This window comes from Saccopteryx leptura, chromosome 4, assembly GCF_036850995.1.
Source record: "Saccopteryx leptura isolate mSacLep1 chromosome 4, mSacLep1_pri_phased_curated, whole genome shotgun sequence".
Lineage (NCBI taxonomy): Eukaryota > Metazoa > Chordata > Mammalia > Chiroptera > Emballonuridae > Saccopteryx > Saccopteryx leptura.
In genome coordinates, this window is record NC_089506.1 from 147163379 (window position 1) to 147190901 (window position 27523).

Below are 27523 nucleotides of genomic sequence, written 5' to 3' on the forward strand. Positions count from 1 at the left end.
GACCAGGATCCATCCAGCAAGCCCCCTCTGGGGTGATGCTCTGACCATCTGGGGTGTTGCTCTGTTGCTCAACCCAGCTATTTTTAGTGCTTGAGGCGGAGACCATGGAGCCATTCTCATGGCCCAGGAGCAACTTGCTCAAATTAATAAATCGAGCCATGACTACAGGAGAGGGAGAGAGAAAAGGGGGAGGTGTAGAGAAGCAGTCACTCCTGTGTGCCCTGCCCGGGAATTGAATGTAGGACATCCACTCGTCAGCTGATGCCCTACCACTGATTTAACTGGCCAGGGCCCAGGCGGTATCCCTTTCTTAATGTGGAGTTGGATGCTCGTCATTTATATTTTATTTAGTGTTTTATATCACTCTTCATAAGTTATATTGGTCTGTTGTTTTCTTTGTTTAAACTGCTTTTAATTGGTTTATATGGCAGTGTTTTATTTGCTGTAAAGAAGGACTTTAGGCCCTGTCCAGTGTCTCAGTGGATAGAGTGTCGGCTGGGTGTATGGATGTCCTGGGTTCAATTCCCAGTCAGGGCACACAGGAGAAGCAACCATCTGCTTCTTTTCCCCTCTCTCTCCCCCATTGCTCCCTCTTCCCTTCCCACAGCCGGTGGCTCAGTTGTTTTGAGCATGCGCCCTGGTGCTGAGGATAGCTTGGTTGTTCCAAGCATGTCAGCCTCAGGCATACAATAGCTCTGTACTTGAGCATCAGCCCGAGATAAGGTTGCCAGGTGGATCCTGGTCAGGGCCATGTGGGAGTCTGTCTATCTCCCCTCCTCTCACTTAAAAAAGAAAAAAGAACTTTAAAAGTTTATCTTCCTTTTCATATAGCATTAAAATCTGTAGATATTGGTCTTAAATCATGGGAATAATTTTGGTAATCTATGTTATGTTAAAAATCTATTTCATGTAAACTTTCAAATTTATTTGCATGGAAAACTGCAAATGTCCATCATATCTTTATGATATATCTACAAACATGAAATTCTTTTTTCCACAAGTGATTGTGCCGTCCTGGTCTGGCTTGGCTTATGTCAACACAACATGACAAAGTTTCTTGTTAGCTGCTCATTGCTGTGGATAATGAAGAAAAGGCACATAATAGCCTTGATATGTGTCTAGCATACATTTGTCAGTATACAGTTTAATGTGAATAATAATTTACAAAAGTTTTTGTATTCTCTAGCTGTGTCCCCATGGCAGTATAATAACTAAAACCCACTAGCAAAACATTTAAGTAGAAAAAGTTGCCATTAGAAGACAGAGATGAGAATTTCCTGTGAACATTCTAAGTTAAAAAGCCCTAGATTCATTTTACTATCTTAATCACTGGAGAAGTTCATAGATAAGTTACCTCTGTCACTCTTTCTCTCTGTAAAGCATTCACTGAACCCTGTTCAACATAGGATGTCAGAAGAACAAACTCCACCATGTCTTGTATTTGAATAAAAATTATAAATGATTTAACATTCATTCAAGCTCCACCTCAATATCCTGCTATATAAAATGGTTAGCATTACTATCAAGTAGCATCATTTAGTAAAAAGAATATTTATTTAGTAGTCATACCCAATTAACATTTGTAAATAAGCATCTGTGGCCAGATGCAACTCAGACTGACTTCTAGTATACAGGCTTCCAATTTATGTAAATGTCCTTAACGTCTACATCACCTAGGTGCTGAAATGTAGGAAACTACAGAAAAGTGTACTTGCTTTGGCAGCACAAATATTTATACTAGAATTGGAACAATGCAGAAAAGATTAGTATTGCCCCTGCACAACGATGACATGCAAATTCATGAAGCATTCCATTAAAAAAATGTACTTTAGCAAATTCACTGTACGAAATGTATCTGGTGATGAGACTGTAAAATTTTCCTTGACTAGAATGCAGTGAAAAGATCAGGGACTTAAGGAGCTAATACTGGCTCTGCCATGTTGTAGCTCTGTGACACAGAGCAAGTTACATCTGCAAGCCTAAAGCTCTTCGTCTGTGGAATAGGTGTAATAAAACTTGTGTAATAGGATTGAGTTGTGAACTGAGTGAGGTGATACATGTAGAGAAAATATATGTGCAGTGCCAGGCAAGAGGAAGGGTCAGTTGTGAGAGCCTGTGAATACGTGTCTCATAGGAAGTGGTAATTACATGTAACCTATCAGACAAGCCTGGCTAAACATTATTAACCCTACAAATTCCTGAGGGGCAGCTTACCATTTTTCTACCTACAGCTATTCTGAAACTGTCATTTAAATTATTTCTGTTATTTTCTTTTGAATCTTTGGTATCAGGATTGCAAATAACACAATCTTTAATATTTCTGAAACTGAAAAATTTATCAACATAAATTAGAGTTTGTTCTGTTTAGTTTTATTTTTGTCATAAGTGGGTGAGGGGGAAATGTTTCTAAAGCTTGTCATCTTCTAGATGACACTGTCTTATTTAGTTCTGATAGAACAGAATGCCTGGGTAACTTCAATAATAAACATTTCTTTCTCACAATTCCAGAAGCTGGAATTCATATCAAAGTGCCAGCAAGGTCGGGTTCTTGGTGAGGGCTCGCTGGCTGGTCATGTCCTCACATGGCTTTCCATTGTGCATGCACAGACAGGTGAGAGAGAGCCTATGTTTCCTTCTGTCTTTGTGAGGGAATTAATCTCATCACAAGGCCCAGAACTCAACACCTAATATAACAATAATCACCTCCCAAACGCCCCACATCCAAATATATCTCATTGAGGTTTAAGGGTTCAACATAAGGTGTTTTTTTTGGGGTGGCATAAAATTCAGCCTATAGCAGATATTTTTAAAGTTTAATTTGAATACAATCTGAAATGAAAGGGTAAGTATTCATTTAGTTTCAGAGAGCCATTTTTGGTAAGGTCATGAGTTCTGAAAAAATAGTAGAACTTCAGCTTCATTTATGTTGAAAGATGAACTATATATATCCTTCCATCTCTGAAAATAACTAATTTTATTCTAAAATTATTCTCAGAGTGTAGTGTCATATAAATATATTTATTTATACTGACTTCATTCATATCAGTAATAACTTCTCCAAGTCTTAATACTTACTATAATAACAATATTATGATAATTATTACCTAACCTGTAACCTTACCCCAAAAATAATTAGTATATATTTTTTCTTTTTTTCTGTGTGTATTATACCACATTTATATATATAAGCTCACACACACACACATACACACACATACAACAAAAATGAGATACTATATGTACTATTTTTCAATTTATTCAATACTTTTTATTTATTGGACAATTTTTTATGTCAGTATATATTAATCACATTTTATACTATAATATTTTATTATATTAATACTCTATTGGTGGGCTTCTGTAGTATTTTCAGTTTTTCTCTTAATAGTGTTATAATGAATATCCCTATATAGATATCTTCGTACACTTGTGTTAATATTTTCTAATTTTGACAGTGGAATGGTTCATTCAAAGACACATATAATTTTTTTTTTAACTTTCAAAGATATTACCAAAGTGTTTTCCAGTATGGGCACACCTTTTTACACTCAAATACAAATTATGACAGAGCCTGTTACCCCACATTCTTGATTACTCTGGGCATCCTAAATTTTTTTCAGTGTTTGACAATGTGAGATATGTAGAGATAGATGGATAGATAGATTGACACACACATACACACACACACACACACACACATATATATATATGTAGTTAAATTTTTATTTAATAATTAATAATGATTTAATAGTTTCACTTATGTGCCAGGCATTATACTAAGTATGTGGCCTCATTTATCCTCATGCAACCCTATGAATGTGAATATCTTTGCATAGCTTTATTTAGCATTTTTATTTCTTTTGTGAATCATTTGTTCATTTTCCTGCATTATTTTTCCTGATTGTCCATGTTTTCCAACAATTTTAAAAGTATTTTTTTTCTTTTCTTTTTTGAAGATGGGCTACATTAAGGATATTAGCTTTTATTTTTCTTGAATTTTTATTTCTCTATTAACATATCTCATCCATTTTTAAAAATAATTTACAGTTAATGTATGAAATGAGCTTTTGTGTGATATCAGATTATTTCAGAGAATTATTTTAAGCATTATGTGTGCAAATTAAATTTTTCAAGTATGATAATATATTGAGAACCTTTGAAGTAATTGTCTCAGGGTCAAAATAGTGAAAATATGTGTTGCCACAAGAAGCTCACTCTTTGTTTATCCTGATTTATTAACTAGGGGCAAAATCAGAAAGACTAGTGATTAGCTTTTCATGCAAAGTGCTAAGAACTTAGGCATATCAAGCCAAATAAAGCATTAGAAACAATGTCATTGTAAAACTGCAGGCAGTAGAGTTGTAATGATAGAGGTGAAATTGAATTTCATCTCACTATTTTTTTTAAATAGTTCAGGGATAAAATGAAAAATTTGGTCCGCTTTTATTCAGATGCTCTTTATTACAAGGCATTTTGCAATCTCTCAAATACTCTCATTTGGAAAACTGAAAAAGCCCGTACTATCATAAACAGTCAAGTGTGTATTAGGTCAGGAAACAAATCAGTTATTTATAGAGGAAGTTCTGTTGAATACCAGGTCTCTAATGAAAAAGGAAATGCCCACAAATATAAACAGTTGGTCAAATACGATACTAAGTACAACTTAAAAAAACCATTCCTGGCTCAAGAGGATTTTTTGACAGTTGATTTTGTGGTTCTATTTTCTATATTGTAGCTTCTCAGGAGCAGAGGATCTGTGCGCTTTTTTTTTTTTTCTTAAAATATGTTCTTTTATGTTGTAAAATCAATCATTATTTTACAAGTTATAGGAAGCATAGATAATATAATTTTTAAAATAAAAATCAGATATATTTTCATTATTCAACCATAAGTACTTCTAATTGTTGATGTGTTGTTTCTGGTTATGTCTAGATTCATACATTTTTATTTTAATAATACAAAATTGGGATCACATAGTTTTATTTCCTCTATGTCATTTAATGATATATCATCAGAATTTCCAAGCCAGTAAGTACACCTCAATTTTTTTTTTAACTGAGAGAGAGAGACAGAGCCAGACAGGAAGGGAGAGAGATGAGAAGCAATAACTGGTAGTTGTGGCACCTTAATTGTTCATTGATTGCTTCATATATGTGCCTTAACCAGAGAGCTCCAGCTGAACCAGTGACCTTTTTTAAACCTTTTGTTTAAACCAATGACCTTTGGGCTCAAGCCAGCAACCATGGGGTCATGTCTGTGATCCGATGCTCAAGCTGGTGGTGAGCCCACGCTCAAGCCAGAGACCTCGGGTTTTCTAACCTGGATCCTCAGCTTCCCAGGTCTGTCCTCTGTCCACTGGGCCACTGCCTGGTCAGGCTACCTTAAAAATTTTTTTAATTAATTAATTAATTTACTGTGTTTACATAGATTTTAGTGTCTCCACAAAAGCATCCCCCCTCCCCCATATTCCCATCAATATCTCCCTTACCCCCCTCCCAACAGTTCCCTCCCCCCTTCCCTTCAGGTTTAATTCTGTTCCTCAGTTCACATTGTTCCTTGGATTCCTCAAATGAGTGAGGTCATATGATATTTTTCTTTCTCTGCCTGGCTTATTTCACTCAACATAATAGTATCCAGGTCCATCCTTATTGTTGCAAAATTAAATATTTCCTTCTTTTTCATGGCCCCATAGTATTTTATTGTATATATGTACCACAGTTTTTTAATCTACTCGTCCACTGATGGACACTTGGGCTGTTTCCAGATCTTCACTATTGTGAACAATGCTGCCATAGACATGGGGGTGCATTTCTTTTTTTCAGTCGGTAATACGGTGTTCTTGGGATATATATTCCTATAAGTGGGATGGCTGGATCAAAAGGCAGTTCCATTTCTAAATTTTTGAAGAATCTCCACACTGTTTTCAATAGTGGCTGCACCAGTCTGCATTCCCACCAGCAGTGCAGGAGGGTTCCCTTTTCTCCACATCCTCACCAGCACCTATCGTGTGTTGTTTTGTCAATGAGCGCCATTCTGACTGGTGTGAGGTGGTATCTCATTCTGGTTTTAATTTGCATTTCTCTAATGATTAGTGATGTTGAACATTTTTTCATCTATCTATTGGACATCTGTAGGTCCTCTTTGGAGAAGTGTCTATTTATTTCTTTTGCCCATTTTTGATTGGATTATTTGTCTTCCTGGTGTTGAGTTTTACAAGTTCTTTATAAATTTTGGTTATTAACACCTTATCAGATGTATTGTCGAATATGTTCTCCCATTGTGTGGTTTGTCTTTTTATTCTGTTCATATTATCTTTGGCTGTGCTAAAGCTTTTTAGTTTGATATAGTCCCATTTGTTTATCCTGTCTTTTATTTCACTTGCCTATAGAGATAAATCAGCAAATACATTGCTGCGATAGATGTCGGTAAGCTTACTACCTATGTTTTCTTCTAAGATGCATATGGTTTCATGACTTACATAAAGTCTTTTATCCATTTTGAGTTTATTTTTGTGAGTGGTGTAAGTTGGTGGTCAAGTTTCATTTTTTTTGCAGGTAGCTGCCAGTTTTCCCAACAGCATTTGTTAAAGAGACTGTCTTTACTCCATTGTATTCTTTTACCTCCTTTGTCAAATATCAATTGTTCACAAAGGTGTGGGTTTATTCTGGGTTCTCTGTTCTGTTCCATTGATCTATAAGCCTATTCTTATGCCAGTACCAAGTTGTTTTGAATTGAGTGGCTTTGTAGAATAACTTGATATTAGGGAGTGTGATACCTCCCACTTTATTCTTCTTTGTCAAGATTGCTGAGGCTATTTGTGTTTTCTTTTGGTTCCGTATAAATTTTTGGAATATGTGTTCTATATCTTTGAAGTATGTCATTGGTATTTTAATTGGTATTGCATGGAATTTATAAATTACTTTGGGTAATATAGACATTTTAATGATGTTTATTCTTCCTAACCATGAACATGGTATATACTTCCTCTTGTTTGTGTCTTCCTTGATTTCTTTTATCAATGTTTTATAATATTCTGAGTACAAGCCTTTAACCTCCTTGGTTAAGTTTACTCCTAGGTACTTTTTTTTGTTGCTGTTGCAGTAGTAAAGGAGATTGTTTCCTTAATTTCTCTTTCTGACATTTCATTGTTCATGTATAAAAATGCTTCTGATATCTGTGTATTAATTTTATATCCTGGCACCTTGCTAAATTCATTTATCAGATCCAGTAGTTTTTTGACTGAGACTTTAGGGTTTTCTATATACAGTATCATATCATCTGCAAATAATGATAGTTTTACTTCTTCTTTTCCAATTTGGATGCCTTTTATTTCTTCTTCTTGTCTGATTGCTGTAGCTAGGACTTCCAGTACTATGTTGAATAGGAGTGGTGAAAGAGGGCACCCCTGCCTTGTTCCTGATTTTAGGGGGACTGCTTTTAGTTTTTGTTCATTAATTATGATGTTGGCTGTGGGTTTGTCATAGATGCCCTTTATCATGTTGAGGTATGTTCCCTGTATTCCCACTTTACTAAGAGTTTTGATCATAAATGCATGCTGGATTTTATCAAATGCTTTTTCTGCATCTATTGAAATTTTCATTTGGTTTTTCTCCTTCCTTTTGTTTATGTGGTGGATCACATTGATTGATTTACAAATGTTGTTCCATCCTTGCCTCCCCAGAATAAATCCTACTTGATCATGATGTATGATTTTATTCATGTATTGCTGGATCCAGTTTGCTAATATTTTGTTGAGGATTTTAGCATCTAAATTCATCAGGGATATTGGCCTATAATTTTCTTTGTGTTGTCTTTGCCTTGTTTTGGAATCAGAATTATGCTTGCCTCATAAAAGGAACTTGGAAGTGTTCCTTTCTCTTGAATTTTGTGAAATAGCTTGAGAAGGATAGGAGTTAGTTCTTCTTTGAATATTTGGTAGAATTCACTAGTAAAGCCATCAGGCCCAGGGCTTTTGTTTTTTGGAAGCTATTTGGTAAGTTTTTCTATCTCATTTGTTGTAATCAGTCTCTTTAGGTTTTCTGATTCTTCCAGATTGATTTTTGGAAGATTATATGTTTCAAGGAATTTGTTCATTTCACTTAGGTTGTTTAATTTTTTGGCATACAGTTCTTCATAGTATTTTCTTACAATATTTTGTATTTCTGTTGTGTCAGTTGTTATTTCTCCACTCTCATTTCTAATTTTATTTATTTTGAGTCCTCTCCTTTTTCTTGGTGAGTCTGGTTAAAGGTTCATTGATCTTGTTTACTCTTTTAAAGAAACAGCTCTTGGTCTCATTGATCCTCTGTATTGATTCTTTAGCTTCTATTTCATTTATTTCTGCTCTGATCTTTATTATTTCCTTCCTTTTACTACCTCTGGGCTTTTCTTGCTGTTCCTTTTCTATTTCTTTTAGATGAAGGGTTAGGTTGTTTATTTGAGCTTTTTCAAACTTCTTAAGGAATGCCTGTAGTGCTATCAACTACCCTCTCAGGACTGCTTTTGCTGTGTCTCATAAATTTTGAGTTGATGTATGTTCATTATCATTCATTTCTAGGAATTTATTTCTTCTTTGATTTCATTGTTAACGCATTTGTTATTTAATAACATGCTATTTAGTTTCCATGTGTTTGAGTATTTTTAAGTTTTTCTATTGTGGTGGATTTCTAGTTTCATGCCATTGTGATCTGAGAAAACGCTTTATATGATTTCAATCTTCTTAAATTTGTTGAGACTGCTTTTGTGTCCTATATGTGGTCTATCCTAGAGAATGTACCATGAGCACTTGAAAAGAATGTATATTCTGCTGCTTTAGGGTGAAAGGTTCTAAAGATATCTATTAAATCAAGTTGATCTAGTGTCCTTTAAATCTGCTGTTTCTTTGTTAATTTTCTTTCTTGAGGTTCTATCTAGTGATGTCAATGGGGTATTGAAATCTCCTACTATTATAGTATTGCTGTTGATCTTGCCCTATATATCCATCAAAGTCTGCTTTATATATTTAGGTGCTCCCATATTAGGTGCATAGATATTTATTATGGCTATATCTTCTTGTTGGATTACTCCCTTTATCATTATGTAGTAACCTTCTTTATCTCTTACTATAGCCTTTGTTTTAGCCATATTGTCTGATATAAATATTGCTACCCCAGCTTTTTTTCAATTTCCATTTGCATGAAATATTTTTTTTCATCCTTTTACCTTTAATCTATGTGTATCTTTTGTCTTATGGTGTGTCTCTTGTAGACAATGTATGTATGGGTCCTGTTTTCTTATCCATGCAGCTACCCAATCATTTTGATTGGATCATTTAATCCATTTACATTTAAGGTTATTATTGATATGTAGTTGTTTATTGCCATTTTGTTCTTTAATGCTACATTCCTTTTTGGCTGTATGCTTTTCCCCCTTTGTTCTGTTTACAACAGGCCCCTTAACTTTTCTTATAGCCTTGGTTTGGTTGTAATGAATTCCTTGAGTTTCTTTTTGTCTGGGAAACTTTTTATTTCTCCTTTGATTTTAAACAATAGCCTTGCTCATAAAGTAGTCTTGGTTGTATGTTCTTGTTCTGAATTATTTTGAATATTTTTTGCAATTCCCTTCTAGCCTCAAGTGTTTCTGTTGAGAAGTTGGATGTCATCCTTTGTAGGTCATAGCCTTTTTTGCTCTAGCAGCTTTTAATATTTTTTCTTTATCTCTTAGCTTTGCTATTTTAATTATGATGTGTCTTGGTGTGGATTTCTTTGTGTTTCTCTTTAATGGAGTTCTCTGTGCTTCTTGAACTTGTGTGACTTTGTCCTGTGTCAATTTAAGGAAGTTTTCAGCTATAATTTGATTGAACTAGGTTTCTAACCCTTGTTCTTTCTCTTCTTCTTCAGGAACTCCTATGATGCGGTTGTTGTTTCTCTTTATATTGTCACACAGCTCTCTTAGAGTTTCATCAGATTTTTTTATTCTCTTTTCTTTTTGCTGCTCTGCTTCTGTGTTTTCGTTTATCTTGTCTTCTAAATCTCCGATTTGATCCTCTACTTTATGCAGCCTGCTATTAATTGCGTCTAGTGTAGTCTTCATTTCAGATATTGTATTTATCATTTCTGAGTGGTTCTTCTTTATTATTTTAATGTCCTTTTTAATACTTATTTCTTTATTTATGTCCTCACTGTTACCTTCCATTGTTGTTGTAAGATCTTTCAGCATTCTAATAACCATTATTCTAAACTCTGCCTCCAGTAGTTTGCTTATATCCGTCTCACTCAGCACTTTTTCTGAGGGTTTCTCTTGTTGAGTCATTTGGATTACACTTCTCTGTCTTCCCATTTTATCTGTGTTGCCCTGGGCTTCCCTGGTTGAGGTTTGGTGCAGGTCAATGGGAGTCACTGCCTTTGCCCGGTTCTTATCCACTTTTTGGGAGCTGCAGGTTATCCAGATCCTGTGCCTGCCTCTGCTGGGTCCAGATACCGTTGTAAATATCAGCTGCACACCTAGGTTTGCTTTTATCTGCTCTTGGCCTGGAAGAAGTTACTTTAAAAATTTAAGCTCCCCTAAAATCCGCTTTCTGTTGTCTTTTATTGCTGGCTACTTGTTGGTCTCAGTACTATAATTCAGTGACTAGGTACAGTATTAGATGTGGCCTACTTCTTCGCCTCAGGTGTTTTTCTGGCTAGACATTTTAGCTCTCGTTTTGTGGTCTTTCTACCAGGCCACCGCTGCTGTTGCTGCCTGGGGCTTTTGGGCTCAGGTGCTCCTGGCTCCAGCCCACCTTCGCGACCGCCGCTGCTGTGGTTGGGCTCGCATGTGCTCGCGCGCCCATTTGGACCACTTCTGGGACTGCCTCCGTCAGCTCAGATCTCAGCAGATTCCTTGGGGGTCATGTGTGCCCTCTCACTCTAAATTTTTTTAATGGAGTCGTAATATCTTTCATGATAGACTTTACCATGAATGTTTATTGTTTCCCAGTATTAGACATTTAAGTAATCCCTTGTCCCCCTTTATAATATTTAAAAATCCTACATGTGATATGCTATATCATGGTTCTGCATCACTGACTTTTTGAAATGAAATTACTGGGTTAAAGATTTGACAGTTTTAGAAATATTAACATTGCCAAGCTCCCCCAGAAAGGTTGAACATTTACAGTCTCAGTATTTCTTGAGGGTCCCTGTCTTCCAACACCAATGCTAGTGTGTTAATGGTGAATTTTATGACTTTGATAGGTAAATGCAGGGTATTAGTCACGGTTCTCCAGAACCGTGGAGAAATATACTGTATCCAGGTAGATACAGAGCCACCAACAGTGAATGAGGGTTCATTTTTCTCCACAGCCTCTCCAACACTTGTAATTACTTGTCTTGTTGATAATAGCCAATCTAACAGGTGTGAGTAGTATCTCATTGTAGTTTTTTTGTTTTTGTTTTTTTTCTTTCCATTTTTCTGAAGCTGGAAACAGGGGGAGACAGTCAGACAGACTCCCGCATGCGCCCAACCAGGATCCACCCGGCACACCCACCATGGGGCAATGCTCTGCCCACCAGGGGGCGATGCTCTGCCCATCCTGGGCGTCGCCATGTTGCGACCAGAGCCACTCTAGCGCCTGAGGCAGAGGCCACAGAGCCATCCCCAGCGCCCGGGCCATCTTTGCTCCAATGGAGCCTTGGCTGCGGGAGGGGAAGAGAGAGACAGAGAGGAAAGCACGGCGGAGGAGTGGAGAAGCAAATGGGCGCTTCTCCTGTGTGCCCTGGCCGGGAATCGAACCCGGGTCCTCTGCACGCTAGGCCGACGCTCTACCGCTGAGCAAACCGGCCAGGGCTCATTGTAGTTTTGATTTGCATTTCTCTAATAGCTAGTGAAGATTAGTATCTTTTCATATGTCTTTTGGCTGTGTGTATGTCCTTTTGGGAGAATTGTCTGTTCAGGTCCTCTCCCCGTTTTTTACTTGGATTCTTTGCTTGCTTCTTGCTGAGCTTTGTGAGTTCTTTATATATTTTGGATATTAACCCTTATGGGAGCTGTTGTTTGCAAATATCATCTTCCATTTTGTTGCCTGCTTATTTGTTTTATTGTCAGTTTCTTTTACTGTGCAGAAGCTTTTTAGTTTGAAATAGTCCTATTCATTTATTTTTGCCTTTACTTCCCTTGCCTTTGCAGTCAAATTCATAAATTGTTTTCTACAGCCAAGGTTCATGAACTTAGTACCTATGTTTTCTTCAATGTAGTTTATTGTTTTTCTTGTTATATTTCAGTCTTTATTCTATTTTGAATTAACTTTTGTGCAGGGGGACTAACTGTAGTCAAGTTTCATTCTTTCACATATGGCTTTCCAATTTTCCCAGCACCATTTATTGAAAAGGCTTTCTTTTCTACATTGTGTTTTTTTTTGTTCCTTTGTCAAAGATGATTAGTCCATGATTCCTGGCCAGGACACACAGGAGAAACGCCCATCTGCTTCTCCACCCTTCCCTCTCTCCTTTCTCTTTCTCTCTGTCTCTTTGTCTCTCTTTCTTTCTTCCCCTCCCACAACCAAGGCTCCATTGCTCCATTGGAGCAAAGTTGGCCTGGGTGCTGAGGATAGCTCAAGGGCCTCTGCCTCAGGCACTAGAATGGCTCTGGTTGCAACAGAGCAATACCCTAGATAGGCAGAGCATCGCCCCCTACTGGGCATGCTGAGTAGATCCTAGTCAGGCACATGTGGGAGTCTGTCTCTCTGCCTCCCCACTTCTCGCTTCAGAAAATACAAAAAAATTAAAAAGATGATTTGTCCCTATATATGTGGTTTTATTTCTGGGCTCTCAATTCTGTTTCATTGGTATGTATGTCTGTTTTTCTGCTAATACCATGCTGTTTTGATTATTGTGGCTCTATAGAAGGGGTAGTCAACCTTTTTATACCTACCGCCCACTTTTGTATCCCTGTTAGTAGTAAAATTTTCTAACTGCCCACCGATTCCACAGTAATGGTGACTTATAAAGTAGGGAAGTAACTTTACTTTATAAAATTTATAAAGCAGAGTTATAGCAAGTTAAAGCATATAATAATAATTACCAAATATTTTATGTCGGATTTTCGCTTAGTTTGGCAGAATAAGTCTTTATAAAACAACTTACTATAGTTAACTCTATCTTTTTATTTATACTTTGGTTGCTCCTCTACCACCCACCATGAAAGCTGGCATGCAAACTAGTGGGCAGTAGGGACTAGGTTGACTACCACTGCTCTATAGTATAATTTGAAGGCAGGAAGTGTGATATCTCTGGCTTCATTCTTCTTCCTCAGGATTGCTTTGTTTATTTGGGATTTTTATGGTTCCATACAAACCTGGTAATTTTTTGTTCTATTTCTTTAAAATATGACATTGGGATTTTGATGGAGATTGGATTAAATTTGTATATTGCTTTGGGTAATATGGTCATTTTAACTGTTGATTCTTCCAGTCCATGAACATTTTCCACTTCATTGTCTTTTTCAATTTCTTTCAATATTGTTTTTTAGTTTTTGTATATAGGTCCTTCATATTCTTTGTTAAGTTTATTCCTAGGTATTTTATTTTTTTGTTTTTGCTATTATAAAATGAATTGTTATTTTTTAATTAATTTTCCAATGTTTCATCTTTGCATATAAGAAAGCAGTGGACTTTTATATATTGATTTTGTATCCTGTGACTTGACTTTATTGATTTATTGTTTCTGAGAGTTTTTTGTTGGAGTCTTTGAGGTTTTCTATTTACAGTATCATGTCATCTGCAAAAAGTGATACCTTTTACTTCTTCTTTCCTGATATGAATGCCTTTTATTTCTTTCTCTTGCCTGATCATTCTAGCTAAAACTTCCAGAACTATGTTGAATAAGAGTGGAGAGGGTGGGCAGTCTTGTCTCATTCCTGATTTTAAAGGAACAGCCTTCCTTTTTTCACCATTTAGTATGATACTAGCTTATGGTTTGTCATACATAGCCTTTATTATGTTGAGGTACTTTCCTTCTATTTTGATTTTATTGCATGTTTTAAATGTAAAGGAGTGTTGTATCTTATCAAATGGCTTTCTGCATCTATTTATAGGATCATATGATATTAATATTTGTTCTCTGTTTTGTTAGTGTGTTGTATAACGTTAATCATTTTACATATGTTGAACCATCCTTGTGCTCTTGGAATGAATCCACTGATTGTGATGTATTATTTGTTTAATATGTTGTACTCGATTTGCTTTCATTTTGTTTAGGAATTTTTGCATCTGTATTCATTAAAGATATTGGTCTGCAGTTTTCTTTTTCTTGTCCTTGCCAGGTTTTGGTATGAGGGTCATGTTGGCCTCCTATAATGTGTTGGGGAGTATTGCTGCTGCTTCTATTTTTTGGAAGACTTTGAGAAGAATAGATACCAAATCTTTTAATGTTTGGTAGAATTTACTAATGTAGGCATCTGGTCCTGGACTTTTGTTTCTGGGGAGTTTTGTGATAGTTTCTATTTTTTCTCTGCTCCTACGTCTATTTAGGTTTTCCACTTCTTCATGACTCAGTTTAGGAAGATTGTTTAGTTCTAAGAACTTACCCATTTCTTTTAGATTATTGAATTTGGTGCCATATAATTTTTCATAGTATTCTACTATGATCCTTTGTATATCTATGATGTTTGTGTTAATATCTCCTTATTCTTTTTGGATTTTCAAAATATGAGTCCTTCCTCTTTTTTCCTTAGCCTAGTCAGTGGTTTGTCTATTTTATCAATCTTTTCAAAGAACCAGCTCTTTGTTGTATTATCTTTTTCTATAGATTTTTTTGTTCTCTATTTCATTTAGTTCTCTAATTTTTACTATTTGTTTTGCTGACTTTGGGTTGCTTTTGTTCTTTTTAGTTTCTTAAGGTTTGATGTTAGATTGTTTACTTGGGATCTCTCTTGTTTCTAGATATAAGTCTGTAATGATATAAGCTTCCCTCTTATTAGTGCTTCCGCTTCATCCAGAAATTCTGATGTGTTGTGTTGTCATTTTCATTTGTCTGTATATCTCTTTTTTTTATTTATTCATTTTAGAGAGGAGAGTGAGAGAGAGAGAGAGAGAAAGGGGGGAGGAGCAGGAAGCATCAACTCTCATATGTGCCTTGACTAGACATGTGCAGGGTTTTGAACTGGTGACCAGTGTTCCAGGTTGACGCTTTATAAACTGCGCCACCATAGGTCAGGCATCTGTATATCTCTTTGATCCCTGCTTTTATATCTTCTGTTACCCAGTCATTTTTTAGATGTATGTTGTTTAATTTCCAAATTATTGTGGGTTTCTTTACTTTCTTTTTACAGTTGCATTCTAATTTTAAAGCTTTATGATCAGAAAATACACTTGGTATAATTTCAGTCTTTCAGAATTTGTTGATGTTTGTTTTGTGGGCCAACATATGGTCTATCCTTAAGAATGTTCCATGCACACTGTAGTAGAATGTATAATCTGACGTTTTGGGATAAAATGTCCTATAAATGTTATGTTTATTTGGTCCAGAGTATCATTTAAGGCCAATATTTCTTTATTGATTTTCTGTTGGATGACCTATCAAAAGCAGTCGATGGTTTGTTGAAATCTCCAAATACAATTGTTTTTGTCAACTTCTGTTTTAAGATCAATTAGTAGATGTCTTATGTAATTTAGTGCACCCTGGTTCGGTGCATATATATTAAGAAGTGTATGTCTTCTTGATACACTGTCCCCTTTATCATTATGAAATGTCCATCTTTGTCTCATGTTTCCTTTGTTGTCTTGAAGTCAACAAAGTCAGCTATGAATATGGCTATACCTGCTTTTCTTTGGATATTATTTGCATGGAGAATCATTTTCTAACCTTTCACTTTGAATCTAGATGTGTCTTTTGAAGGACGCATATTGTTGGGTTTTGGTTTTTAATCTAATTTGCTATTCTATGCCTCTTTATTAATGAGCTTAGTCCATTTACATTAGAGTAATTATTGCTAGTTGAGGATTTCCCATAGCCATTTTATGCTTTGTTTTCTGATAGATCTGTGTCTTGCTTGGTTCTTCTCTTCTTTGTTTCTGTCAGTTGTTTAGGTTTTTTGGTGGTATTCCATACTTCTTTCCCCTATATTTTCTTTTTTTGTTTTTTTGTTTGTTGTTCAGTGAGATGAGGGGAGGCAGAGACAGACTCCAGCATGCACCCGATCTGGATCTACCTGACAAGCTCACTAGGGAGTGATGCTCTACCCACCTGGGGTGTTGCTCCGTTGCAGCTGGAGCCATTCTTGTGCCATAGGAGTAGGCCATGGAACCATCCTCAGCGCCCAGGGCCAGCTTTGCTCCAATGGAGCCTTGGCTTCGGGAGGAGGAGAGATAGAGAGAAAGCAGAGGGAGCCTAGAGAAGCAGATGGGTGCTTCTCCTGGGTGCCCTGACCAGGAATTGAACCCTGGACATCCACATGCCGGGCCAGTGCACTACCATGGAGCCAACTGGCCAGATCTTCCTGTTTCTTCTTTTTTAAGCTGTATGTTTCAGTAGTTACTTTTTCATAGGTGGTAATCATTAGCTTATTAAGAAAAAAACTGTCATATGTACAAGAGTCCTTTGTCTTATGAGTGGTTCTGTACTCCATCCTCCTTTGCTACTGAAGATCTTTATTCTCTCCCCTTTCATATTATTGTTGTCACAAGATTATCCTTGTTTTTATTGTGATATATTTGAAGCTTTTATTTGTAGTTTTGATTTGTTTTGTTCTTGGTATCTGATCAAATAACCCCCCTTAGTATTTCCTGTAGTGGGTATTTTCTGGTGATAAATTCCCTCATCTTCTGTATGTCTGTAAAAATTTTTATTTCTCATTAATATTTGAAGGATAACTGATGGATATTGTATTCTTGGCTGGTAATTTCTCCCTTTTAGTACTTTGAATATTTGGGTCTACTCTCTTCTGGCTGTAGAGTTTCTGCTGAACATTCTGATGATAACTTAATGGACTTTTCTTTATATATGCTATGTTCTTCTTTTTCCTAACTGCCTTGAGGATTCTTTCTTTGTCATTTTTTTTTTATCGAGAATTATATTACAGTGTGCCTTGGAGTAGGTCTGTTTGCATTGTGGTAATAACAGAACACATTGTGTGTGTTCTGTTTTCTTGTTGGATTTGAGATTCTAGCTCTTTCCATAGGCTTGGGAAATTCTCATCAATTATTTAAGGTTCTCCATTCCCTTTTCCTTCTCTTCTTCTTACAATATACCCATTATTCTTATATTGCTCTTTCTGATGGAGTCGGACAATTCATGTAGAGCTCTCTCAGTTTTTTTAATTCATGAGTCTCTCTGCTCTTCACTCTAGCATCTCTAGTGGCTTGTTTTCAATGTCAGTGATTCCTTTCTCCATATAGCTTGTTCTATTAGCTAAACTTGCTATCTCTGACTTCAGTTAATAAATTGAGTTCTACATCTCTATTTTTAAAGTTTCAATTTTCTTGATAAAGTACTCTTTTTGTTCATTAATTTTTTTTCTGAATACATTAAGTTACCTCTTGGTGTCTTCTTGCATCTCATTGATTATTTTCAGAACTTCAATTTTGAATTCTCTATCATTTAACTCCAAGGTTTCCATGTGACTGAGATATTTTTTCTTGAGATTTTTACTTTCTTTCTGAACTACATCTCTGTCTTGTATAGCCATGGTATTCAATTTCTTCTTCCTTGATGAAATTTGAGAGTTGTACTGTTAAGAAACCTAAATAAAATTAATAAATGAAAAATTTAAAAATACAACAAAAAATTTAAAAATTATGACAAATAAAGAAGAAAAAACAAAGAAAAATATTGAAAGCCAACAAAAATTAAAAAACACCCACAAAGAATAAAAATAAAAAATATGAAAATTAAAGAAAGTAAAATTCAAAAGAGAAGAAAGAAAATAAGAAAAAAGGGGGAAAAATTAAAAATAATTTCAGTTTTATGAGGTTTCTTGCAGTAGATTTCACTGTATCAGAACTTTTAGCTCTGTAAATTTTTTAGCCTGTCCTCTAGTGATATGTTGCTATTGCAGTGATGTAGACAGGGCTACATTTGCATTGGTGGGTAGGGCATGTTGTGAGAACTTTATTGCTTCAACTTTACAGCTCTAGCAATGGTGATCTCAAGTTTTTGGGTAATACTTTCCACAACGTAACAGACTGGGGACCAGACATGGAGCACCTTCATTCTTTATGGGAATGAGTGGCTCTAGGAGCTAGCTGTTGGGTTTGTCTCTGCCTCTCCTGGTACCACAAAGTGAGGGAGGTGGAATTTGGGATGCTGAGGGGGCACACTTTAGTTTTCTCTGTCTCTGCTGATAGTGGACAGCTGGCAGACCGCAGGATCACTGGCCATGACCCCATGCTCTGGCCCTCTTGTTTTATCTCCCCCTCTGCCCCTCTATCTCACTGCTCCTCCTGGCAAAAGGAGATCCAGTCATTCTGAGTTTCTGTCTCTATACCCCTCAGAAAAAATCCAGAGACCCTAAGCTTTCCTCCTCCCAGTCACTCTAGGTTTTTCTTCTCTCCTCTCCAAACCCCCCTGCAAATGCATTTTATCTTCCACCTCCCTTTTCACCCTGTCCCACCTTTCGTCCATTTCGTGTATAGATTTTTCAGGCACACCTGCAAGCCCAGCTGGTGTTCCTTTGCCGCGTAATTGTTCAGTTTGTTAAATTTCAAGGGAAGAGATCAGGAGTATCTCTCACGCTGTCATTACTCTGATGTCATCTCAGGTTTAGTCCACAATTTGTCATTTATCTTTTTAATTGTACTAAATCTATTCATTTTCCTATATATTTTCTTGTATATTTGTATGCTTAGAAAAGTGTGAGTTCTTTTAGTTTTCTTAATTTTCTTAATTTAATTTCCTTAAATTCAGATATTTTTTTCTTCAATAATATCTTTAAATTTTTTTTTATTCTTTTACATTTGGTGAGTTTTTTTTCTTTATTATCTATTAATTTATTGGCTCGTCTTTTTATCTCCCACATTTACATTATATCCTCCCAAATTTCTTTTTTTTTTAATTTTTATTAAATTTAATGCAGTGACATCAATAAATCAGGGTACATATGTTAAAAGAAAACATGTCCAGATTATCTTGTCAATCAATTATATTGCATGCCCATCACCCAAAGTCAGATTGTCCTCTGTCACCTTCTATCTAGTTTGATTTGTGCCCCTTCCCCTCTCACTCCCTCTCTCCCTCTCCTGCCCCCCATAACCACCACACTTTTGTCCATGTCTCTTACTCTCGTTTTTATGTCCCACCTACATATGGAATAATGCAGTTTTTGTTTTTTTCTGATTTACTTATTTAACTCCATATAATGTTATCAAGATCCCACCATTTTGTTGTAAATGATCCGATGTCATCATTTCTTATGGCTGAGTAGTATTCCATAGTGTATATGTGCCACACCTTCTTTATCCAGTCACTTATTGAAAGGCTTTTTGGTTGTTTCCATGTCTTGGCTACTGTGAACAATGCTGCAATGAACATGGGGCTACATGTGTCTTTACGTATCAATGTTTCTGAGTTTTGGGGGTATGTACCCAGTAGAGGGATTGCTGGGTCATAAGGTAGTTCTATTTTCAGTTTTTTGAGGAAACACCATACTTTCTTCCATAATGGTTGTACTACTTTATGTTTCCACCAACAGTGAATGAGGGTTCCTTTTTCTCTACAACCTCTCCAACATTTTCTATTACCTTTCTTGTTAATAATAGCTAATCTAACAGGTGTGAGGTGGTATCTCATTGCAGTTTTCATTTGCATTTCTCTAATAACTAATGAAGATGAGCATCTTTTCATATATCTGTTGGACATTTGTATTTCTTACTGGAAGATGTGTCTGTTCATGTCCTCTTCCCATTTTTTTATTGGATTCTTTGTTTGTTTGTTGTTGAGTTTTATGAATTCTTTGTATATTTTGAATATTAAGCCCTTATCTGAGCTGTTGTTTGAAAATATCATTTCCCATTTAGTTGGATGTCTGTTTATTTTGTTATCAGTTTCTCTTGCTGAGCAAAAACTTCTTAGTCTGATGTAGTCACATTCATTTATTTTTGCCTTCACTTCCCTTGCCTTTGCAGTCAAATTCATAAAATGCTCTTTAAAACCAAGTTCCATGGGTTTAGAACCTATGTATTCTTCTATGTACTTTATTGTTTCAGGTCATATATTTAGGTCTTTGATCCATTTTGAATTAATTTTAGTACAGGGGGACAAACTGTAGTCCAGTTTCATTCTTTTCCATCTGGCTTTCCAGTTTTCCCAGCACCATTTATTGAAGAGACTTTCTTTTCTCCATTGTGTGTTGTTGGCCTCTTTATCAAAAATTATTTGACTATATATATGTGGTTTTATTTCTGGACTTTCTATTCTGTTCCATTGGTCTGAGTGTCTATTTTTCTGCCAATACCATGCTGTTTTGATTGTCGTGGCCCTATAATATAGTTTGAAGTCAGGTATTGTAATGCCCCCAGCTTCATTCTTTTTCTTTACGATTGCTTTGGCTATTTGGGGTTTTTTATACTTCCATATAAATCTGATGATTTTTTGTTCCATTTCTTTAAAAAATGTCATTGGAATTTTGATGGGAATTGCATTAAATTTGTATATTGCTTTGGGTAATATGGCCATCTTGATTATATTTATTCTCCCTAACCAAGAACAAGGAATATTCTTCCATCTCATTATATCTTTTTCGATTTCCCTTAACAATGGTTTATAGTTTTAATTATATAAGTCCTTTACATTCTTTGTTATGTTTATTCCTAGGTATTTTATTTTTTTGTTGTAATCGTGAAGGGGATTATTCTTTTGAGTTCGTTATCAGTTGTTTCATTGTTGGCATATAGAAAGGCTATTGACTTCTGTATGTTAATTTTGTATCCTGCAACCTTACTGTATTGCCTTATTGTTTCTAGTAGTCTTTTTGTGGATTCTTTGGGGTTTTCGATGTATAGGATCATATTATCTGCAAAAAGTGATACCTTTACTTCTTCTTTTTCGATATGGAGGCTTTTTATTTCTTTGTCTTATCTGATTGCTCTGGCTAGAACCTCTAGTACCACATTAAATAAGAGTGGAGAGAGTGGACAACCCTGTCTTGTTCCTGATTTAAGGGGAAAAGCCTTCAGTTTAGTGCCATTTAATATGATGTTAGCTGATGGTTTATCATATATGGCCTTTATCATGTTGAGATATTTTCCTTCTATACCCATTTTGTTGAGAGTCTTAAACATAAAATTGTGCTGTTTTTTGTCGAAAGCTTTTTTTGCGTCTATTGATAAGATCATGTGGTTTTTCTTTGTTTTGTTGATATGGTATATTACATTAACCGTTTTATGTATGTTGAACCATCCTTGAGATTCTGGGATGAATCCCACTTGATCATGATGTATTATTTTTTTAATATGTTCTTTTATTCGATTTGCTAGTATTTTGTTTAGTATTTTAGCATCTGTATTCATTAGAGATATTGGTCTGTAGTTTTCTTTTTTTGTGCCATCCTTTCCTGGTTTTGGTATGAGGGTTATGTTGGCCTCATAAAATGTGTTTGGTAGTATTGCTTCTTCTTCAATTTTTTGGAAGACTTTCAGTAGAATAGGAACCAAGTCTTCTTTGAATGTTTGATAAAATTTGCTGGTATAGCTGTCTGGACCTGGACTTTTATTTTTGGGGAAGTTTTTAATGTTTTTTTTTCTATTTCTTCTCTACTAATAGGTCTGTTTAGGCTTTCTGCTTCTTCTTGACTCAGTCTAGGAAGGTTGTATTGTTCTAAGAATTTATCCATTTCTTCTAGGTTGTTGAATTTAGTGGCATAAAGTTTTTCATAGTATTCTATAATAATTCTTTGTATATCTACGGTGTCTGTGGTGATTTCTCCTCTTTCATTTTGGATTTTGTTTATATGAGTTCTTTCTCTTTTTTCCTTGGTAAGCCTTGCCAGGGGTTTGTCAATTTTGTTGATCTTTTCAAAGAGCCAGCTCCTTGTTCTATTAATTTTTTCTATAGTTTTTCTGTTCTCTATTTCATTTATTTCTGCTCTGATTTTTATTATCTCCTTTCTTCAGCTGGTTTTGGGTTGTCTTTGTTCTTCTTTTTCTAGTTCCTTGAGATGTGAAGTTAAGTGGTTCACTTGGGCTCTCTCTTGTTTGTTCATATAGGCCTGAAGTGATATGTACTTCCCTCTTATTACTGCTTTTGCTGCATCCCATAGATTCTGATATGACGTATTGTCATTTTCATTAGTCTGTATATATCTTTTGATCTCTGCACTTATTTCTTCTTTGACCCATTCATTTTTTAAAAGTATGTTGTTTAGTTTCCACATTTTTGTGGGATTTTTTTCCTCTTTTTTGTAGTTGAATTCTAGTTTCAAGGCTTTATGATCAGAAAATATGCTTGGTACAACTTTGATTTTTCTGAATTTGCTGATGTTGTTTTTGTGGCCCAACATATGGTCAATTCTTGAGAATGATCCATGTACACTGGAGAAAAATGTATACTCTGTTACTTTGGGATGAAATGTCCTGTAGATGTCTATCATATCCAGGTGCTCTAGTGTTTTGTTTAAGGCCAATATATCTTTGTTGATTCTCTGTTTGGATGACCAATCTAGAGCCGTCATCAGTGTATTGAGGTCTCCAAGTATGATTGTATTTTTGTCAGTTTTTGTTTTAAGGTCAATAAGTAGCTGTCTTATATATTTTGGTGCTCCTTGGTTTGGTGCATATATATTAAGAATTGTTATGTCTTCTTGATTCAGTGTCCCCTTAGCCATTGTGAAATGGCCCTTTTTGTCTCTGGGTACTTTTTCTCTCTTGTAATCAGCATTATCAGATATGAGTATTGCTGTGCCTGCTTTTTTTTGGATGTTATTTGCTTGGAGTATTGTTTTCCAGCCCTTCACTTTGAATTTGTTTTTATCCTTGTTACTTAGATGAGTTTCTTGTAGGCAGCATACAGTTGGATTTTCTTTTTTAATCCATTCTGCTACTCTGTGCATTTTTATTCGTGAGTTTAATCCGTTTACATTTAGTGTAATTATTGACACTTGTGAGTTCCCTATTGCCATTTTATAGATTATTTCTGTTAGTTTTTGTCTTGTTTGATCCTTCTCTTTCATCTTTCTGTGTTTTGTTTTTATTTGGTTATATTCCATACATCTTTCCTCTGTTGCTATCTTTTTTAAATCATGTGCTTCTGTGGTGGTTTTTTCAATGGTGGTTACCTTTAAGTAATGAAAAGGGTTCCTACCCTGTTCATTGTAGTGTACTATTTTGTGAGTACTTTTGCACTCCATTGTCCTTTGTTACTTTTAATCTCCATCCTCTCCTCCCCCTTTCTTTTTGTTGTTGTGACAGTTTAAATTTGGTTTTATTGTGTTCTTCTTGGAGCTTTTACTTGTGGCTTTGTATTTTTTTGTTCTTTGTATCTGATTGGAGATCCCCCTTTAGTAATTCCTGGAGTGGGGGTTTTCTGATGATAAATTCCCTCATGTTTTCTGTATCTGTGAATGTTTTTATTTCTCCTTCATATTTGAAGGATAGCTTTGATGGGTATAGTATTCATGGCTGAAAGTTCCTCTCTTTCAGGACTTTAATATTGGGGTCCACTCCCTCTCAGCTTGTAGAGTTTCTGTTGAGAAATTGGATGATAATCTAATGGGCCTTCCTTTATATGTTGTATTCTTCTTTTCCCTGGCTGCCTTGAGAATTTTTTCTTTGCCATTGGTTTGTTCCAATTTCATTATGATATGCCTTGGAGTAGGTTTGTTGGGGTTATGAAAACTCGGAGTTCTATTTGCTTCTTGGATTTGAGGCTTTAGTTCTTTCCACAGGCTTGGGAAGTTCTCATCTATTATTTGTTTGAGTATGTTCTCCATTCCATTTTCTCTCTCTTCTCCCTCTGATATACCTATTATTCTTATGTTATTCTTTTTGATGGAGTCAGATAATTCCTGTAGGGCTATATCATTTTTTAAATTTTTGAGTCTCTTTCTTCTTCTCTCTTTTGTGCCTCAAGTTCCTTGTCTTTTATTTCACTAATCTTCTCTTCTATCTGGCCTGTTCTATTAGCTAAGTTTGTTACCTCATTTTTCAGCTCATGAATTGAGTTTTTCATCTCTGTTTGATTTGTTTTTATAGTTTCAATTTCCTTGGACATATATTCTTTGTGTTCATTGAGTTGTTTTCTGAGCTCCCTAAATTGCCTTTCTGTGTTTTCTTATATATCTCTGAGTATTTTTAGGATTTCTATTTTAAATTCTCTGTCATTTAGCTGCAAGGTTTCCCATATAGTAAGTTTTTCTCCATAGATTTTTCCTCATCTATCTGTGTTACCTCTCTTTCTTTTGTATCCATGATATTCGATTTTCTCTTCCTTAGTGGCATCTGAGGGTGGTTTTGTTGATAGTATTAATGAGATTTAATAAAGAATAAAAAATTTAAAAATAAAAATAAAAAATCGAAGTTTTTTAAAAAAAATTAAATAAAGAAAAATAAAATAAAAAATTTTAAAAAAAGATAATTATTCCCCCCCTCCTTTTTTTCTTCTCCTCTCCTCTCCCCTCTTTCTTGAGAAAATCTTGTGGTGAACTGTGAGTTATATTGTACTAAATAGAACAAACAATGCCTGTAATGGAGGGCCTGAATTGGGGAGAAGTAATAAAGGGGCAAAAAAAACAAACAACAAAACAAACAAAAAAAAAACAACAGAGAAAAAAGGGGGTATGGACCCACAAAAAGCAAATAAGGAAAAAATTTGGGTCAAGAATAAAATGATTCGCTTTTAGGTGTTGGTTGACTAAGAGTTATGATGAGAGGAATAAGAGGGAAACAGGAAAATGGGGGGACAAATTAAAAAATTACTATTGTATTTAGTGGAATAAGAACTAGATAAAATGGAGAGCTAGGGATGGGAGCACTGCTAGTGAGTTAAAAAGGTGAAGTAAAAAACTCCCAAAATGCCACAAAGATAAGTTTGAGTCCCAGATAATTTGTTCGTTATTGAGGTTTGAATGAGAGGAGACGTAAAGAAGAAAGGAAGAAACTAATATAGAGGGAGAAAAGAAAGAGAGAGAGGGAGAAAAAAAAGAGGGAACCACTAAAAGAAGAAAAAAGAAAAAAGAGGAGAGAGAGAGAGAGAGAGAGAGAGAGAGTTAAGGGTTTTGGAGTGCAACCCTCATAGAGAGAAAGGAAGAGGAAAGAAAAGGTAATGGGAGATGTAACACTTATGGGTAGTGTAGTTCAAGGAGAGATGAAAGTAAGGCCGGCAGAGAATTAAACGACCAAATTGGAGGAGGAAAAAAAAATCAGGACGTGAAGATAAGAGAAACAAACGAACAAATATAATAAAATGGGATAGGTTATAAAGTCTGTGGATTTTTCTTGATTTTGAGAGGTTATCTCTTTGCTTTTTCTTTTCTCTCCCTCTTCCTGATCAGTGACTCTGTACCCCGGGCTCTGCCCCTGTGGCACGCTTAGGTAGAGGTTTGCAGTTGAAAAGTCCCTATGGCGATGTCATATATTAGGCTTCATTCTTGTTGGCAGTCGAGGCTCATTAGCATTTGCAGGCTCCGACAATGAGAGAGTCCATTTTCCCGGAGCCTCTCTCCTAGTCTTTCCTTCCTGAATTAGTGGCCTGATGATCCAGCTATGGGGTTGTCGCTACCTCTGCCTGGAGAGTAAGAGGCTCAAAGAGCTGGCAAATCCCCACTCTATCCCCTCTCAGTGCAGGGCTCTGGGTAAGGCTCTTTCAGTCAGAGCCGCTAGCATAATCAGGCAGGGCTGGGAGCCAATTGTTTTCAAGGTGCTTTTCTATGCGCCTCTAGGCATGTCCAGAATGCCTCAGCACTCAGTGGGACCACTTTCCCCAGGCTTTTGACACTTTGTAACCTGTTTTGGCTGTGTAGAAGATGCCCTAGTTGCTTTTTGCCAAACAGGAGGACTTACAAGCTGCCAAATCCCTCTTTTTAACATATAGCCCTGAGTATGAAAGCTCTGCCAATCAGAAGTTGGCCCCACCCCTACGTGCATAGCAAGAGGCACTAAAAAATATCACGCCTCTTGTCTTAGATCACTGCACTGAGAAATCTTGTCAGTTAGGGTCATATAGGTCAGTTGGGAGGTGAGCAGACTGTGGGTTAAGCTAATCCTTTCTGGGTCTGTTAGCTTGTATGGCTGGGTGAGGCACCTCGCTCGCCTGGAGAAGTTCAAGCGTAGGGAATTTCGCTTTCGCACACTCCCCACATGCTGCTCTTCAGGGAGCAGAGGCGACACTGAGACTGTGGTCACAGCCCACGCAAAGGCCTCTGACTCTGCCCCTCTGTCCAGGAACATGGGCACCCACTCCCGTGGCGCTAGGAGGAACCTCTCGCCCACTATTCGTGCTCGCCAACCGGGGTATCGGGGCTAATGGCTTCCGCACTTGCCTGTCTTTGTCTGGGTCTGGTGCGGGCGTTAGCTTGTGTTGACTGGGTCGCCACAGGCACAGTCTTTTCTCGGCTTGGACGTCTGTGCCTCAGCCTGGCTCTATCCACCCGCTTTTCCCGCCTTAGTTCCTATTCTCTAAGTTCCCAGTGAAAGCAGCCCTTGTTTAGGTTAGTGAGGAAGGCGAAGTGTTCCTTTTTCCGTCTTACTTCCTTCAGAGTTGATTATATATTTAATCAATTTTTGACTCTATCATAACTTCGTGTTCAGTGTGGGCCTTCTAGACGCTCCAAGGATAGATTTTTCTGTCTCTGGTTGAAGAACTTGTTGAAATTTTGGGGAGATTAATCGGTATCGCTACTCACGGCGCCATTTCTCTGACGTCACTCCCTTTATTTTTCCTTTGTGTCTTTTTTCTCAAACATTTCCTACATTTGCCTAATTCAATTGAAATTAGTATTTGTTTTATTTCTTTACTATTAAGTAATTTGTTATTGATAAAATTTTTTGCATCAGAACTTAAAAATATATTATTACTGTTTAGCAGTTCATGTTACAGAGATTAACTTGATATTGTTTCATTTAGGTAAATTTATTCTTCACCTTCTTGTATACTTATATATCTTTAAAACTGTATTTCTAGCCTGACCTGTGGTGGCGCAGTATTTCAAGCATCGACCTGGAACACTGAGGTCGCCAGTTCGAAACCTTGGGCTTGCCTGGTCAAGGCACATATGGGAGTTGATGCTTCCTGCTCCTCCCCCTTCTCTCTCTCTCTGTCTCTCCCTCTCACTCCTCTCTCTCTAAAAAAAAATCAATAAATAAAATATTAAAAAAAACAACACCTGTATTTCTATAATGTAGAAGTATAAGCCAAATGTATTGAGTTGTAACTTTTTTTCTTTAAATTTGTCTAGTCCATCGTGGGCCCATAGACATGGTGTCTTCTGCTTTCTAGTTGGTAGAGATTTTGGCACTTGTTGCTAAACAGCTATGCCATGAGCACTAGGTAACTTGTTTCAACATGGGAAATTTAGGTATAAAGTGAAAATTTTAGGTAGTACAATCAGAATTATACCTAGTGTGTCTGACTTATCCACAGAT

The 27523-nt window shown here is 36.2% G+C and overlaps 1 protein-coding gene and 1 pseudogene across 1 annotated transcript in view; both read left to right on the plus strand.

Moving 5' to 3' along the window:
* ADGRV1 (adhesion G protein-coupled receptor V1) overlaps positions 1-27523 on the plus strand; it is a 697985-nt gene that overhangs the window by 492448 nt on the left and 178014 nt on the right. The gene's annotated exons all lie outside the window — the stretch shown is intronic.
* LOC136404651 (U6 spliceosomal RNA) lies at positions 1708-1820 on the plus strand (annotated as a pseudogene).